Below are 19299 nucleotides of genomic sequence, written 5' to 3'. Positions count from 1 at the left end.
TCAGTTTCCTCATCAGTAAAATAAGGATAATAATAGAATCTACCTCCTGGAGTTGCTATGAGGATCAAATGAGATAATATCCATAAAAAAGCACTTATATAGTGTCTGGCATATAGCAGGCATTCTATAAATGCTTATTCTTTCCCTTCCTCCCTAGAGGAGAATGGAAATAACTCTCAGAAGCATGATAGAAAATCACTGAGGTAGGTGGGAAGTGACAAACTGTAGTGGAGACATGGAATGGTGCTGAGTAAGTGTATTTGAGTAAAGAGCAGAAAATACCTGTGGTCTGGAAGGCAAAGGAGCAGAAGCACATTCACATATGCTCCTGCTGCACCTGTCTTCACCAATTACTGAGCAAACTCCACTCTCTTCTCAAGCCTCAGCCAGTACCCCATGGATTAACATCCAATATTGGGCTCCTGCTGCCAAGATACTGACACATTTCATTGGAAATGGAGCTCCCTTTGGGAGCCAAACATAATCAAAGCAGCACAAAGAAAGAGACAAGGAGTGATCCAAAGACTTAGCCATAGGATTCCTCTGAGAAGAACAATCCAATTTTCCTTAAACTCAAGGCAGTAACTCAATCCTCATCCAGGTATGGATGACTCAAATTTACTCACACAAACCCTAAGCCAGAGGCCCACTGTCCAGTGAACTAGCCCACTGGAAGCAGGGCAAGGAGACTGAGAAAACAAGTATTGAGTTCACAGAACTCCAAGGGTGAAGAACCCTCTATAGGAAAGTCCCTGTGAAATTGTCCAAGTCCATCTACAAGTCAAGCCAACAATTAAGATTAAAATATGTGTCAGGCACCATGCTAAGCCCTAAGGGTACAAAGAAAGGAAAAAAATCAACAGGAAGAGCAACAGAGGATAAAAGCAGGAGTAGTAAGTGAAAGTTGCGAAGAACATTTCAATTTAATGTAAAACATTTCCACATAATAAGTTGTTAGAGAAATAATTATTAATAACTAATGATTTGAGGAGATCCAGAGTTCCTCACCATTTAGAAAGTCCTCACTCCAAAGTTCAGTCTCTTAAAGGGCATTGCAGATAATGAGATTGCATTAATTTTCTTAACAATCTTGTTCAGACCCCACTCAGGTGGGGAATTCATTGTATAATACTCAGGTTTGGGTGGCGATAAATTCTTTGAATAGATTGCCCAAGGCTTGGGGTAGCTTAGAAGTAAATGACAATCAAAATTCACTAGAATAAGTCTGGTCCCTCATTGAAATATTCATTCTCTCACTAATTGTTAACTAATCAGAGTTGATTGTTACCCTCAGGAATACCCCCTTTCCAAGAGCATATAAACTGAACCCACAACCATGATTGTCTTTGGCATTCAAGAGTTCCACAGACCTCCTTTTATTAAAAATGCTAGCATCATTAATAAAATTACCCAGAAAATATATATGTCATACTTTTTAAACATCACAGCTGTCCAAAAGTGGTAAGGGTTTTCTTGGAAAAGAGTGGGTTCTCCCTCACTGAAGATCTTCAACAAAGACTAGAAGTCACTTTTCATGAGAAGTTTCTTGTTCAGGTCCACGTAGGACTTGGTCTCTGAAGCCCATTTCAATCTTGTGATTCTGGCTGTAACAAGTTTCCTAGTACAGAAGTTTTTGCTTTTAGTGGCCTAGGCTGGACATTATTGCTGCAGCCACACTTAGCAAGGTGACAGCCCAAGATTGCTCCAGCTGGCCATACCAGCAACTCCTTCTGCTGTGAATCCCAGCCTCAGAAAAGGGTTAAAGGGTATAATGACTAGTGCCTGAGTTAAATGAACAAACCCAAAGATCCAATAAGAGTTACATATTGGTCTCTGGTAATGTAGACAGTTGCTGATGGCCTAGATGATCTGTTTGCCTCAAACTATTAATCACTAAAAATCCAAACACAAGAAATAATGGTTAACCATTTGCTGAACGCAGTTTTGTCAGTTTTGATATGTGATGAATCTACTCTCATCATACTGAGTGACAATGAATTCTAAACGAATGAATTTGTGCATTCAGGAGAGCAGACCCACTCAAAAGATGCTTCAGACATGAAAGACAGATCAGAGAAGGGGAATTATTATGAACCCAAATCAGCAAACTCATGTTTCCTACTGCAGAACATAACTGGGTCCTCCCAATTGGGTCTTCAAGAAATATAATTTTGGGATGATCCCCAACATTTATATAACACTTTAAGATTTACAAAGCACTATTCTCACAACAAGACTACTAGGTAAATGCAACAAGTATAATTATCTCCATTTTGCAGATAGGGAAACTGGGGCTCAAGGAGGTTAAAGTGATTTTTCCAAAGGTCACAAAACCAGTGTCACTGCCTGGATTCCTATGATCATAGGCCTAGAGCTAGAAAGGACCTTCATCTAATATAACCCAGGGTCCCTCCTGACTTCAAGTTCAGTGTTCTTTCCATTAGACCATGCTGCCTCCCAATGTGTGATGATGCAGAAGAAGAGAGTACTGGTGGTGATGTATATCAAATTCAGTCTGCCATATTGTGGGGGCCCCCAGAGAGTTACACGAAAAGGAAAGGAAGCAACTTCCAGCAATCCTTTTCTATTGTCATACAACTCACTTGCTGCTCTCTCTCTCTCTCTCTCTCTCTCTCTCTCTCTCTCTCTCTCTCTCTCTCTCTCTCTTACTACTTACACATGACTTAGCAAGTCATGAATAAGACTTAACAGGACGTACAAGTACATACCAGCTCCAGTCTGGAGCTCATACGGAAGGAGAAGGGTCAAGTTTCTGCAAGATTCATGAATGCTCTGAGAGTCCTAGTGGGAAGGAGAAGAGGAAGGAAATAAATATATTTATAGGACATAACATCTACTATGTGCCAGACATTGTACTAAGTACTTTATAATATCATCCATTTATTCTTACAATAACCCTGGGAGGTGGTTGCTCTTATTATTTCCTTTCTATAGTGGAAGAGACTGAGGCAAACAGGTTAAGTGACTTACACAGAGCTGTATAGCTAATAAGAGTTCGAACCTGAATTTGAACTCAGGTCTTTTTGACTCCAGGCACTGCAAGTGTGCCACCCATCGGCCTAGTGCAAATCACTACCTCTCTCTGGGCCTCAGCCTTTCCAGCTGGGGAAGGTGATCCTTGTCTTTGTCCTAATTGGAAAATTGCTGAGATCCTTATGTGTTCATAATAAAAAGTTGAACACAGAAGCAGTGAGTTCAAAAGCATCTCTCTCATTTCTCTAGTTCCAATAGACTGGAACCTGCTTGTGGAAAGGGATTGGTTTTCATTTTTGTCACTGTCCCCTCGGTGCCTGGCACAGAGCAGATGTTTAAGGAGATGTTTAATAAATGTCTACTCAATGAAATTGAGTTTTAGAAGTTCAGTGAGTCTCACAGAGAAACAGACTCAAATAAATATTAGATCACAAAAGAGTTTCCAGATAAGAGCCAATCAATTGGAGCTGTGAGTGGGTATAATGGGCAAATATTGACTTTCACATCGTAAAACCCATCACTATCCCATCAAGGGAAGACAGGAGGGGAATAGAAAGGGGAGGATGAAGACCAGAGAATAATGCATTGGAAGCAGAGGGGGGAAAGGAGGGAGAAATTTTATCTTGGAGAAGTGAATGCAGGAAATACTTGTCCCTAGAGCCAACAACACAGAATTTGACTGATTAATAACTATGTAATATTAATGATACTTTGTGCCTATCTTCTCTCCAAGGACTTCAAAGCATGTTCACAGGTATTATCTCATTCCTACTGATGAGAAGCATAGCGGTCTGGGTCTATTATGTCTACATCTAAGAAAAGACAGAGAAAAAGAGAAAGATACCTTTCCATACCAACCTCCTCATCCTCTTTCCTCCCCACAATGGAAGGAAGTTGGTGAAAGGTGATACTGTGGCAGCGTACACTTGGCAGAAGAACTGAAACCCAGAGCTAGTTGTCAAACCTGTCTGACAGGAAACTTAGAGGGGCTTTCATTCATTCCCCTGAGGCTCCCCAATACCACAAGTATAAACAGGTGCTGCTAGAGCAGCCCTATATCTCCAACCCCCAAGGAGGCCTCTGGAAGTCAGCAAGAAGCAAAGGGCATAAAGATCCAGGAGTCTGTTCTAGAAAGGATGAAAACTACTTGGTATATTTAGAAACAGTATCTATTTCACTCTAGCAGCAGGCTTGTGTCTATTCACTAGACTTAGTAGCAGAAGTTTACAATCTGGGGACTCAGAAAACGCAAAGGATTCTCTGTCATTTTGCTGGCAGTAAAATAAGTCTTCACATGTTCTCCTTCTTTCTTTTGGCTTTCACCAATATGGGGCTCCTGCTTAGGCAAGGTCTACTCCTCTGACAGCCACAGAAACCATTTGTAGCCCCTGTGTTAAAGGCTCCCTCTTGACATGGGAGAAGAGGGACAGTGTGGGCATTCTCTCACATCCTCTCTAGGTTATCCATCTCCACTCAGGTGGAATCTACATATGTTGGGAGCTGGAATTCCCCAAAGAGAATGACTGTACTTGGTCAGCTGCATCATATTTGGCAGGCATTTTGCAGCACCAGCAACAATGCCCTGTGGACTTAACCTCAGTTCTGGAACTACTGGCCCTGTGGTCTGATTGATGGATGTGTGCCTCTCATGGCTTCATGACACTGGAATGGCCTCAGCCATGCCTCACTTTACTCCTCAGGTACATTCTTGTCAGCTGCCCCTGGTCTTCTCATTGTCTCCCCACACTCACCACTTTACAATTCTGAAACTGTAATCAAACCCATATTTCCATTGTACTAGAAAGTGTGTGGCGATCTATAACTCTGTGGTTCCACTCAGCATCTCTAGCTATCCAATCCAAAGTGCCCCTTTCTGATCATCACTCCAGTATGTGTGATGTTTCTCTCATTAGAATGTAAGCTTCTTTTGGGCAGAAACTGTCTTCACATATTCGTATTCCTAATGCTTAGCATAGTGCTTAGCACAAAATAAGTACTTAATAAATGCTTTTTCATGAATTTATTCTTCTTCCCTCCAATAAGATAGTCCTTGGGAATATGAGCATATAACATTCCTTTAAAGGGTATATATCAATTCCTTTTGCAAGCATTCATACTTACATGGCTCAAATAGAACTGGTTTTATGTACCTAGCAAAGAGCACAGAAAGGACTTATATACGAACCCAGCAAATGTCAGGACAATTCCTTTCCTTTATCTGATGTATCTCCCTTCCCAGAATCCTGTATAGCACCCCTCACATATTTCCCTGAGAGGGGCCCCAACAAAAGGGAAATTGAACACTCAGTTCTATGCTGGTTCCAGATTCTTATACTTTTATCAATAGAATTATCTCCTCAGTTGTTTTACTCCCTCTGACATCCCATACTTCCACTTTCCTGTTCCAAGTAGTATCTTTCAAGCATCTCTCCCAGACTGCCTTTCCAACTGCCAACCCCATGCATCACTCTATTGCTCCTCCATTCTCTGCAAGTCTCTCTATTCCTCAGGAAAGTGTTACAACTGTTTCAGAATGAAATAGCCAGTCATAATCCCTGCAAACTATATCAATCTTTCTAGCTCTTTCTGATAAGTCCAAGGTCAGAATGCCTTCAGGCCATTTAAGACTTTCTGTTCTTTGATCTAGGACTCACATTCCCCATCCTGTTCACACACACACACACACACACACACACACACACACACACACACACACATCTTCTCAGGCAGCAGCAGTAAAACCTTGCTTTTTCTTAGGTTGTTCCAAGGTATGTGTATTTTTCATTCTAAATAAACTCACACAGTCTATCCCTCAATTACCTGGTCAATTTGTTGTTCAGTCATGTCAGTTGTGTCTTACTCCTCACGATCCCATTTTGGATTTTCTTGGCAAAGATCCTGGAGTGGTTTGCCATCTCCTTCTCCAGCTTATTTTACAGATGAAGAAACTGAGGCAAACACAATTAAGTGATTCACCCAGGGTCACACAAGCTAATAAGAGTGTGAGGCTGTATTTGAACTCAGGAAGATGAGTATTCCTAACTCCAGGCCTAGCAGTTTAACCACTGTGCCACTTAGTATATCCCCATTTAATCAGCCTTCCCTTTCAAATTTGGGGGGAGACTCAAAATGGCATTTGTCCCCTCTTCCCGTTTCTTATCTTCTTTGATAGCTGGAACAAAGCTATACAAATCATCCCAGGGCTTCTCTGAAACTTCTAGATATCTCTAAAGGGAGAGGGGGAGGTGAGGAATTAGCCCATGCTGGTGCAGACACCTGCATTAAAGGAAGAAGGGCCTGTCATAAGGAAGACTGAAGACTTTCTGTGTTTGCTAGTGATAGAAGTGATTCAACTTCTAGCTGCTGGGGAAACTGTATACAATTCAGGATGCTTCCTCTCCTTGGGGTGTGGAATTGCAGGAAGGTGAAAGCTATTACTATAAAAATATAAGTGGTTTGGTTTTGTGTTAGTGCCATGGAATGGGGTGAGAAGTGGAAAATTCAGTTCAAACATTTAAGTTAGACACTGGGATAGAAAGAAGAAAATTAAGAAACTTACAATTTAGTAAGGGGTATGTCACATATGTAAATAAATGTGATCAAAGTAGTATGTGTTAAGAGGGTATCTAGAAAAAAATGTTTTAAGACATACCAGGTACAAGAGTTCACTTTTAGCTGAGGACAAGGGGAGTCAAGGTAGGCTTCATGGAAGAAAGGATACCTAGTACATGAACTGGTCTTTAAAGAAAAAGGATTTGATAATGTCTTATGGAAAGAGTGGTTTCAGACATCTGGAATGACTGTTGTCTAGATCAGTAGACCCAGCCTCCTTGCCAGTCTCTCTGACTCTAGCTTTTCCAATCCACCAGACTGATGTTCCTAAATTACTCCTTTTATCCTATCAATGCTTTGATCAGAATTCATTTATACTCTCCATTTCCATTTCATAAGATCATCAATTTAGAGGCGGAAGGCACTTTATCAACCATCTACTCCAACTCTACAGAATAAAACCTCAGTTCCTTAGCCTGGCATTTAGGGTTGTCTACACATTGATTTCAAGCTGCCTTTCCAACTTGATCTCCCATGACTCTGACACTCAAAACCAATGTCCCAGCCAGACTGATTTGTTTTTGCCTCATGAACATGCCACATGAATTCCCAAATCTTGGCCTTTGTTCATAATACACATCCACTTCCCCTCCACCATCTGTCCTTCAAAGCCTAGTGCAAGTCCTACCTTCTTCACCAAGGCTTCTTAACCATTCTAGGCCAATGATCTTCTGTCTCTGAACTCCTATTTCACTATTTATATCACTTATTCTGTACTTTATCATCTAGTACCCTATAATAGTTAATGGGCTATTACTCATTCTTGTGCTATTTAACTGAGTCATGTCTCCCCAAATTAGTTTATAAACTCACTGAAGGCAAGAATGATGTATCATATGGCACAGTGTTTTGCACACAGTAGGTATTCAACAAATAGCTGCTGAATGGTCTAGAACAGCCTTGTCATAAGGCATAGGTAAGATGACAGAAGAAACAAGGGCATCAACTTGACCATCTTTGCTCCATATAGGGACTTCCTCACCCACCTGGCTAATGCATCCACCTCAGAAAAGAAATGCACTGGATGCTTCTACAGCCACACAGCCTCACTGTCTGGCTGTCTGGAACAAAAAGGGGAGAAGAGTGTAGAAAGAGGAGTACCATGTCTACTCTGGAACTAGCTCATCATCGGATCTCTGGCTAGGCCTTGCCCTAGTTAGCATAGACCTGGACAATGTCTCAGGTTTCTGAAGTGGTTATAGTAAATAGAAAAGAATGAAATATCAGCCTAAGAAAGTATAACTTCAAGTCCTGGCTTGGTTTTCCCATGGATTTTCTTGTAATGAGGGAGTTTTTATTATAGGGCACCAAGGCTGGAAGAGTGAAAGGGTCTTTACTTATGTCTGGGTTCAAAGTTTCAATTCCAGGACAAGACTGCTCATTCTTCTTTACCTCAGTTTCCCCATCTGAGAAAAGAATACTTCTAAAAAGGTAATTATATCCATACATGGCAGTAATGAGATAGCTTCCATTCTATTCCATTATATTTTGGTTTTCAAAGTTTGGATTTTCATTTTTATACACACTGACTCATTTGATCCCTACAATAATCTTGTGAGGTTAAGAAGGCAGAAAAAAATCCCCATTTTACAGATGAGATGAGAAAATGAAGGCCCAAAGCAATAACTTGCCTGAGGTCACCCAGAAGCAGAACTAGGGCTAGAACCCAAGTCTTCTGATTCCAAGTCTGAGGTTTTATCCACTATACCATATTTCCTTTCTTAACACAACATAAATAACTACTATTCATTACCTTGGCTCTAAATCTATGCCTTAGTTTCTTTAAACCTACCACTGGTTGCTCCTGACTCTTTACGAAGTTACTTTCCAAAACCTACAGATTACAATCCGTTGGCACTGGAGGGTAAAGCTTGGGGTCCTCTCCAGCCCCTTTCCTCCTAAGTCTCATTTAAACTTAGAAACCACAACAAAGGAGTAAGAAATAGAATTTTTTCCCATACTTTAACCTATTGAACGTTCAAAAAAGCAATACCAGAGACCAAAATCCATCCAAGTTCAAAGGAAGGATGGGCAAAGCAGAGGTATGCATCACCTAACAATGATTTCCTAAGAATACTGCTTTCAATGAAAGAACAATATAGAGGTCAATGAGTGCCATAGGAATAAGTTCATAAATGCAAAATATATTCCTGGGTCAAGGAGGTCTCTCATAACTCTCACACATACTTAAAGGGAAGGTTGAAGGCTGATAAGGTCTAGGACCCAGGAAGAGAAGAATCTGGGTCTGAGTCAGGGAATATTAGTGCTAAGGAAAGGCTGGAGCACTGACTGAAGAGAGTTGTGGGGACTGACTTGAGGCAGGTATTAGGTATAGTTCTGGGTCGGACTATGCTGAGTAGAGCAAGAGCCTAGAAACACTGGTTATAAAATTAGGAATTATTTGCTCTGAGACATCATTGTTTGGGTAACTTATGAGGAGAATACCAGTATAACTTTAAGAATGTTCTTCCCCTTTCCATATGAGTGGAGACTAGAAAGTGTGGGAAACAAAAGGAGAAGTTCTGTTTCCACAGGATTAAAATGCCTCCCAGATTAGAGTGATAGCAGAATGTAAGTCAGAGCTGACTGGTTCTTATCAGAGTTGTGGCCTAGCAGAAATAGGTTTCTGATCAAGTAAAAGGTCATGCTTAATGAGCTGTTTGAATCTATCAGGAAAGATAACATGAAGTAGGAGGATCAGGAGTTTACATCTAGACAATGGAGAGCAAGGTGGGAAATGCAAACTGGGAACAGAATAAAAAGAGTTGCATTTGTCTGAGCAAGTGTACTCTCCATTAGGGAGAGACTGGTTCACTAGGAATGTAGAATAATTGGCTAAAATAAAATGAGAACTTTCCTGGCTTCACAGTGAGTATCGTTCTTTGTTTCGAGTGAGCATGTTTCTCACAAAAGTATGAAGCCAAAGGGCGATTTTGAGAACAAATGGCTTTCAGGCCAAGAATTCTTTATTGAAGGAATGAGAGAACAGTTGCAGAGACCTAGACTTTCCAAATGTGCACTCCAAAGTGTCCCAGTCCATAGGTTAACCTTTTTTCTTATCTACTTTACAATGGCATAGTAAAGTACTGACCATTTTACACATGGACATTTTATTGGTCCCAAGGAGCAGAAAAAAAAGAACCTCCATGTGAGAAAAACAACTAGGGACAATTGACCAGAGAGAAAACTGTCCCTCCAATAAATATAACAAGGAGATCTGTTTGAAAACAGTTCAAAGCCAAAAGCACTGACTAAGGGTAGGGATGGCTTCAATGCATTGTCACATATATGGGGAGTTTGGGGAGTTCTGGAGGACATAGCTGAGAAATTGGGCAGGTATAAAAAGATTTTTGGAGATTACAGTGCCAGGAGACAGAGTGTCAAGTATAGAATTGGGAAGACTCTTCTTCCTAAATTCAAATCTGGTCTCAAATACCTGTGTGAATCACCTGTGTGAAATCACCTGTGTGAATCTGAGCAAGTCACTTAATCTTATTTGCCTCATTTTCCTCCCCTGTAAAAGGAGCTGGAGAAGGAAATGACAAACCACTCCAGTACTTTTGCCAAGAAAACCCCAAAAGGGGTCACAGGAGTCTGACATGACTGAACAACATCAACTTAATTATGAGAAGATGGGATTAGGACTGCTTTAGCTCCTTCCACATTACAGTATCGGAAAGATGCAATTAGCAAGCATGGACACAGCTATCTTAAGCAGACCAGCTGCCATATACTCAAAGTTTTAAACAAGGTATTAAAATGGAGTCACCCAAACTGACTTTGCACTACTTCCCACCCTGACCACCATGTGCACTGGTGGGAAAAGGTAATCCAGGTTTATGAGGGGACTATTAGGTTTTACTTACTTATTAGGTTTTACTTTACTTACCTCCGTTTGCCTTCTCCTTTAGTAAATATTTTACGTTTATGCATTAATTGTGTCATTTTGAATGCTGTATATAAATGGGAAACACACGGTTAGAGGTTCAGGAACCTATACCCATCACATTAGTACTACGCCCAGGATCCTGAGAATTGAATAAAAGCCACAAAGTTGTGTTCATGACTGTCCTCCAATTCTGGGAATTCTCTTCCCCACCAAGAATGAGTACAACTAGCCCATAGAGAGAAAAGGGGCACAATTGGTCATAATGGTATGCCTTGTGGGTTACACTGGTGTGGAGGGTTAATGGTCAGACTCAAATGCCTACTATGTATCAGGCACTGTTACATGCTGATACAGAGAAAAATAAGATACATTTAAGCCCTTTACTCAAAAAGCTACATGCCACTAAAAGGAAACAATATGCATATAGCAATTTATATACAAAATATACCAAGTAACTTCTTGGAGGAAGGAGTTAGCAACTGTGGGAGACAAGGTAATCCTCTTTTGGAGATAAGTTTAAAAAAAGCTAAAGATTCTAATAGGCATTGGTGAGGAGTGCATGGAAAGCAGAAGATGAAATGTCATGTGTGTTAGCTTCAAAATTCTAAGGTACAATGCTATCCCCCTTCCCTTTTGAAAGTTAGACTAGTTTTATCTTTAAAAAAAATAAAACTGTCTCCCCAAAAATAATAAATTTTAAATTTAAAAAAATTTAAAAATAAACTGTCCTCAAGGTTTAATTGACTTAAAACATTGACCTACCTTTCTGGTTGCTTTGGTATAAAATATCCAGGATACAAACTAGCAAGATGACCAACATCAACATAGGATAGCTTAAAGCTGGGTGAGACTGGATGAACATCCCTTCCCTGCGATAGCTAAGTAAATCATCTGCTATTAGATGTCTCTTTTAATTTCAGTTTTGGACTTAACCTACCATAGAACTGAACTAGAATCCTGCCAATCCCAAGATATTTGTAGATGGAAGATGGACAAATTTGAGGAAAATGGCCTCCTTCATTCTTTTGTTGGTGTCTCTGGTATGATTTAATTTAATAATGCCAAAATCACCCACTCCATCTTGGATCATCACCAGTCATTTTGACTCTGTCTTGTCACTGAACTTGGATAACTCTGGAGGAAAGAGAGGCCGACAACTTTCCTGAGCTGTACCTCACTTAAATCCAATTCAGTTGAAATTCATTGGTCACAATGATAATCTCTGTCAATGGCAGTCCATTATCATAACCCTCTCCCCTCCCCCACCCAGGATACTACTGACTAAATTGTGGCAATTCAGTAAATAGATACCAATATGAGCAGGCTGTGTCCTTGAAAAACTGTATACTGAAAATAGCTTCAGCAAAGTTATTGGATGACTGTTTAATTTTTTTTTTTTTGTATTTGGAATCTAATAATCTCTAGAACTACAACTAGTTAAATTAGTGCTGGGTCTTCTAGTTGGAATTCAGCTTATCTTTGAAAGAGCAGAGAGGGATTTAATTTTGAGGGTAGGAAATTTGGGGTTTTTCTTCCTAACTAAAAAAGACAAAAGGATAAGGAAAGAAACTTAGTCAGGTCCAACAGGAACACAGAACCTTTGTACCAATGGTTATCCCAAAGAAACCTACTGATTAAGGGCATTATTTGTAATGTAAATTTGACACCTTGGTATCTTGATACTTTTAAAAAAAAAAAAGGCTTTTCTTTTGGAAGTCTTAAGTATTCGCCTTCCTGACCGTCAATGTTTTTTTTTTAAATGGGTAATGAACTTTAACCCCAAAGAGTAATTTAACCTTATAGAGAGATGTTTGTGAATGGGAAAAGAAGTTCAGTTTTCTAATGCTTTTCTAGGAATGTCAAAACAGCTGAATAGAGCTGGAATATTGTTGAGATTGTTGAGGAATTTTTGAGACTGAAGAATATTGCTGAAGTTTCTCAAGTCTTTGGTGTTCTGAAATTTATGGAAAGTGCTACAGAAACTGTTGTACCATAATCAACTACTATTGTTGTAATGATTTTTTCTCCCCTGTTTGAAAACCTATTTGTTGGGAATGAGTCATCTATTGCTGTCCACTAGCAGGAATACTGGTATTATAAGATTTGGTTTCCTTTTATCCTCTTTTAATCAAAGTCCCAAACATCCGATTTAACACTTTGAGAAGAGGTTTGTTGATTGAATGACTCAACAACTCAAAAGGCTATTTTGCTGAGTATTCCTGGACAGTGCCTTTGAGTGGCGTATCTGAACATGGAACTGGTCCTAGATTTACCATCAGGGAAAAGCCCACCTCTCCACCCCCCCAAAAGAAGGTAAATGACCCCTTGAAAAATGTTGTTTAAACATTTACTGGTTCTTCTTCCCCTCCTGGGTATGGTTATTTTGCCATCAACCATCATCATAACCCCTCATGACTCAGCTGTTTTCTCAGTAGGGAACTTCCCTCAATTCGTGGGGCTCTCTTGCCCTAGGACAAACTGAGGGACTCCAGCCCCGTTCTCTCATTGGTGAATTCTTTTCTGATTCTGCATTCTGGGGAGGGGCCAAGGCTGTCCATCCTCCTTTCCCCTTTTGGCTATACTTCTGACTCTCCAGAATTCACTACCCTCCCACCACCACCATACATGACCACGGGGTCATGAACTGTCAGACATGATCGAACGACTAAACATTAGAATGTTAGCTTCTGGAGAACAGGGACTTTGTTTTTGTTTTCCCATCATGTAGCACCATGGCTAGCACCGAACAAGCACTTCATAAATGCTTGTTGCTTGGCTGCCTATTCTGAATCCATATGATGTGATTGGATGTGCCCCCTCCCAGCTATAAATGGAAGGCCCTAGTCCTATAGCCCACATGGGCATATCCACCCTATGGAGAGGTATTTCATAACTGTGGTCCTGGAATTTTCAGATTGTCTAAAAACTGCTCAAAGAACTTTTTGGATGTTTTTTGTTTTGTTTTAATATGGTATGTACAGCCTTTAGACCTTTCCAGAATTAGTGATATGAACAAATGTAATTCAGACAAGGTTGGGGCTACACCATTACAAAAAGTTTTAAAAGATTTTTTGTCCTCTTTCTGACCTCTTGCCCTGGAATTGTGAACTTTCCCTTCCCCTCCACTCCTTCTACTGTTTCTCTGTCTCTATCTCCCTCCTTCTCCTTCTCTTCCTTTCTCCCTCCTCCCTCGTGAAACTGAGACACCAGGAGCTCCTGGGTCCCTTAGTAGGGGACTGACTGGCAGCAGGAGGAAGTTCCCACATAAGAGGATGGCCAATGACAAAAAGACACTAAGCTCTAGGGTCATTCCTGGCCTTACCAATGTGGTGGCCCAGGCAGGGGTAATAATGCCAAGCTTATTGCACCAGCAGTAAGGAGCTCAGCCCTGGTACAAAGGGTAGCGTCTATGCCTCTTTTGAGGTCTAGGGGTACTGGAAATCCCAAAATGCAAGGGTACAGGGTAGATCTGCCTCAAAAGAATTCGACCACTCATGTCTTCTTTCAATCCAAGTAGTGAGTTTATTATAATACCAGTTGGGTGGGCAAGATTCCTAATGAGCCTGCTCTTAATTGGGTAAGGATGAAACTTTTATACAGAGAAAGGGGGAAAGGGTGAGTGAAAAGATCTTGATGGGATTAAGGAGTGACAAGTAGCCTGGTATGGTCCAGAGGCAAGAGGGAATGAAGGGCTGGGCTGGGTCAAGGGTGACAATATAAGAATTATACTAGGATGGGCCCAATGCCTCCACCAGGGATCCGGAATGCTGAAATTTGTGGGAAAGTTCAAAGACCCTTTTTTAGGGATCCCATTGTCCCATCAGGCCCATCACCTCCACAGCAGGTTAGGGGCAGTGAGGGAAACTGTGGGGGGTTGGGGTGATATTCAGGTACTAATGGCACTGAGATCCTAGTATTGGGAGGGGGGGAGGTGGAAGTGGCATAAGAGTAATTAGCCTGAAGACAAGGGCTATAGGAGCAGGCAGTTACATAGGCCACAGCAAAGTTGGCAATGAAATGGGCAATAATAAAGGCAGGCCTATGGTAACACTTTCCTTATTGTAATCTGGAACTGATTCATCCATCCACCTTGCTACCACCATAATGTGCAGTGGTCATTGGACTACTTTTCCCCAGGGAAAGCTTAAAGAACCAAGGACTGGGGGGTGAGATGGGGGGGGGGGGCATGCTTGCTTTCTGAAGAAAAGGGGAGATCAAAATAACTACTAAGCCCTTGAAGAATAAGGAGACAAATTCCCTCAAATGCCTCTAATGAGACAAAGATTTAGTATCTCCTTAGTTGCCCCATGATATTCTAAAGAAGTGGAAAGCCCTAGGTGGGTTAGGAAACACTAAGTCATCTAGTCAGTCAACAAGCATTTATAAACACTTACTATGTGCAAAATACTGGGGATTGAAAGAAAAGCAGAAAAGCTCTCTTAAGGAGCTCACTATATAATGGGGGGGATGGGATGAGACAACATACAAACAACTATGTACAGATAAATCATAGAGAGAATATTGGAATATTGGAAATAATCAATACAGAGAAGGCATTAGCATCAAGGTGGATGGGGAGGGCAATTCTCAGTATCAACTCTGGCACTGGAATAGGATACGTACAAGAGGATTAGGATCTTTTATTTGCCCTTCTACCCCTACCCCCAATGAGGATCTGTGACTGCAGGAAGTAGTAAAAATCCTCTCCATAGCCCTGATATTCCTGGTGTCATTTGTTCCAGCTTATGAGTGTCTCTTTATATGAAGAGACTCTCTCTCTCTTTCTCTCTCTCTCTCTCTCTCTCTCTCTCTCTCTCTCTCTCTCTCTCTCTCTCTCTCTCTCTCTCTCTCACACACACACACACACACACACACACACACACACTCACACACATTGCTTTAGATAGGTCTTTCAGAAGAAAGCAGGTGAAATCTAGGATTTCTATGCTTTCTCCCATATTCAATTGCTCTAGAAATTATCTCATCCTTTTGATTTCAGTTTCACTGTCTTTTGTTTTTATTTCCTCCTTCGATGCTGGCTAAATCAGGGTTCTTGCATCCTTGAGGCCAGGAATGTCCAGTACCAGCCCTAAAGTCATTTCAGTGGTAGAAATTCCTCTAGAAGACTTTTAGGAACTTACCACCAAGTGATATGATGTGGTAGGAACAATATCCTAAGTCCTTCTCCCCCTAAGTGGGCTGGTTTTCCCTTATTGACAGTGGTAGCTAAGAACTGGAAGATGAAGCGATTGCCCATCAATTGGTGAATGGCTAAACAAGCTGTGGTATATAATTGTAACGGAATATTATTATGCTAGTGAATTGGACGTGCAAGTGAATTGGATTTAAGTGAGGGAGGGCTGTGCAAAGTGTCACAGTCCTCTTTGAGAATGAAGGACAAACAATAACATTATTGTGCTATAAGAAATGACAAGCAAGATGATGTCAGAAAAACCTGGAAAGACTTACATGTACTGATACAAAGTGAAGTGAAGTGAACCGGGAGAACATTGTACACAGTAACAGCAACATTGTTTGATGAAGAACTGTGACTTAGCTATTCTCAGTAATATAATGATCCAAGACAATCCCAAAGGACAAATGAGGAAGCATAATATACACTTCCAGAGAAAGAACTGATATTATTTAAATACAGACTGAAGCACACTATTTTTTCCTTCCTTCCTTCCTTCCTTCCTTCCTTCCTTCCTTCCTTCCTTCCTTCCTTCCTTCCTTCCTTCCTTCCTTCCTTCTTTTCTTCCTTCCTTCCTTCCCTCCTTCCTTCCTTGTCTTCTTGTACAAAATGACTAATATGGAAATGTTTTACATGATTGTACATGTATTAAAAAAAAAAATCTTCCAACACCCCCCCCGAAAAAAAACATATTGACACCATCTTTGGTATATAATTGACTCAGAGGACTACTGATAGAGCTTCCTGGTCACTTGGGCACAAAACAGCCAAGACATAAGCAGATAAGAGCACTCTTTCAGGGCTCTAATCACATAATAGCAGAATGACCAATGCCTACACAGGACAGCATTTAGCTGAATCAAGCTATATCCTGGATAGACATCCTTTCGCTGCCCTAAATGTCCTTCCCCTGCTATGGCTAAGTAAATCTTTTGTTGACTCCTAGATGGATTATGGGTGTCTCATTCCCTTCCATTTTTGGACTTAAACTACCCAGAGACTGATCCGAGTCAGACTCAAGCAAATGCCATCATGTAAATTGACCAGCAAATAGGCCTTTTTTTTTTTTTTTTTTACCAGAATGTAGAGTGTGTGGGGTACATGCAATATTCTGAAAAGGTATACTAGAGCCAGATTGTAATAGGTTTTAGAAGCCAATATCAGTCTGAACAGCCAAGTTCAATTAGTACAAATTATGAATTCCCCCTTACTTTATTATAATACTATTATGACATATGGTATTATATTATTGTAACTACATTATTCAAATTTGCATTACATTTTCATTGGGTTAAAACCAATAACCATATTATAACTTCAAATAGTGCACATTCAAATATATGACTATAACCTATATTTCTTAAAAAGATGGGTGACCATATCCTATGTCTCTTCTGCCCTTTGTAGGTAAACTCCTTGAAAAGGTCATCATCTACAATAGATGTCTCCACTTTCTCTCCTCTCACTATCTTCAGCACTGTTTGATCACTCTATCCTGGTTCTCCTCCTACCTACCTAACCATTCCTCTCTACTTGTTTTTCTGGATTCTCTTCCAGATCTAACCCTGTAACCATAGGTGTCCCTCAGGGCTCTGTCCTGGACTCTCTTCTCATCTCCCCACACTTCACTTGGTGATCTCATCAGCACTCAAGGATTTAACCACCATGCCACACTGTCCCTTCTGTCTCCCCCACCCCTTCCTTTGGGATTTACTGGCTAGATGTCCTTCCTTCCTTCCTTCCTTCCTTCCTTCCTTCCTTCCTTCCTTCCTTCCTTCCTTCCTTCCTTCCTTTCTTCATTGTTGTTCCCAAAACCTTAAACCCAGAGCACTCTGAAGCCCATAGACTGGACAACAGTAGGTCCCTGCCCAAGTTCTACTTAATGAGTGGCTTACAGTGATTAGCAACAGTAACAGTTTCTGTTTCCTCCCAGGTTGATTTAGTTATTTTTTTCTTCTTTTGTTCATTAAAAGAGCCATTCCCCTACTACTTCTTGAAGAGGCCTATTCACTCAATGGGTGTTACCTCCCTCTAAGTGAGTACCTGAAAAGGCCAGCCCAAGGTCTCCCATTGCACCCTGGGCCATCTCCAGTCATCCTGTTCACTGGACCCAGATGGCTCAGGAGGAGAAAGTGAAGTTGGTGACCCAAGCAGTGCTCCCTCATTCAAAGCAAAGTCAAGTGCAAGTTATGTCATCATTACTCTGATGGCATGGTCTTCTTTGAAAATGAAGGATGAACACAACAACAATAACAATGCTGATGAGTCTCTGATCTACCTGTTCTGCTCCAAACTCTCTGCTGGTCTCCAATCCCACACCTACAACTGTCTTTCAGATATCTCAAACTGGATGACATCTTAAACTAAATATGTCCTAAACCTTCACACACACACACACACACACACACACACACACACACACACACACATCTCTTCCTTATTATTATACAGGATCACACCATTTTCCCAAGAAAATAACAGTGCTTCAACATTCATCCTTTGGGAACATCAAGAATAGCTACCTTTAGCCTCTTTTTTGTAATCTCAGCACTTAGCACAGTACCTAGCACATAGTGAATGTTTATTGATTAGTTGGTTGACCATTTTAGGTGATTCATTATTCACATTTATTGGAATCTGGAGATTTATGAGCATGGGAGTGACATGATCAATTGTTGTATTTGTCCTTCATTGCCGAAGAAGACCATGCCATCAGAGAAATGATGACACTATGAGCATGGGAGTGACATGATCAAATTTGTGCTCTAGAAATATCCATTTGGCATCTGTGTAGAGGACAGAGTGGTACCTAGGACACCAATTTGGAGGCTATTGCAATAGTCCAAGTGAGAAGTGATGAGGATTTGAATTAGAGCAGTAGAAGTGTGAGTAGAGAGAAGCACAGTGATATGCAATAGACATTGTGGAAGACAGGAACAAGATTTGGCAAATAATGGGACATGCTATGGGAAGGAAAGTGAGATATCAAAGCTAATAGTGAGGATGGTGACACCATAGACTGAAACAGTTTAATTCAAAAAGAGAGAGGATGATGCTGAGCTTGAAATCCAGTTTGAAATATTGAATAGACTAGAGTCAGATATGGAGAGCTGGGAATCATGAGGAAGAGGAGAAGAAGCAGGAAGAGGAAGAAATGGAGGAGGAGGAAGAAGAAAAGGAGAAGGAAGAAGAGAAGGAAGAGGAAGAAAAGGAGGAGAAAGATGAGGAGAAGAAATTGAGGGAAGAGGAAGAGAAGAAGGTGAAGGAGGAAGAGGAAGAGGAGAAGGAAGAGATGAGGTCAGTGAGAAAGTCTGGAGAAAGAAAGAGGGGAGAGGAGATATCCAGAGCCAGGTAAAATTTTCCTAGTTATGTATACGGTCACTACACATTTATCCAATTAGATAGAGCAGTGGTGGCAATGGCATACATAAGGAGCAATAGTTTTAAGGAGAAGAAAGAGGGAGATTCAGGAACTAGAGGTTAGGGAGGAAGGATTTTGATTAAAGAAATAGTCAACTCCAGAATGTTCTGCCCAGTCCCTTTCTCAGGATGCCCATATATTCTGCATGGTGAAAGGAAACTTGACATATGGAAAAGACTGTTGGTCTTT

General features: G+C 40.8%; 1 protein-coding gene across 7 annotated transcripts in view; it reads right to left on the bottom strand.

The window, feature by feature from the left end:
• RAB15 (RAB15, member RAS oncogene family) overlaps positions 1-19299 on the bottom strand; it is a 64626-nt gene that overhangs the window by 32611 nt on the left and 12716 nt on the right. The window contains exon 1 of one of the 7 annotated variants that reach the window (XM_072629597.1): positions 2730-3249. The exons of the other annotated variants lie outside the window; for them this stretch is intronic. The gene's annotated coding sequence lies outside the window, so the exon portion shown is untranslated. Of the gene's footprint in view, positions 1-2729; positions 3250-19299 lie in introns of those variants that run through there. 7 annotated transcript variants of the gene reach the window in all.

The sequence above is a fragment of the Notamacropus eugenii genome, chromosome 1 (genome assembly GCF_028372415.1).
Source record: "Notamacropus eugenii isolate mMacEug1 chromosome 1, mMacEug1.pri_v2, whole genome shotgun sequence".
Taxonomy (NCBI): Eukaryota; Metazoa; Chordata; class Mammalia; order Diprotodontia; family Macropodidae; genus Notamacropus; species Notamacropus eugenii.
This window is presented reverse-complemented; position numbering and strand designations above follow the sequence as displayed.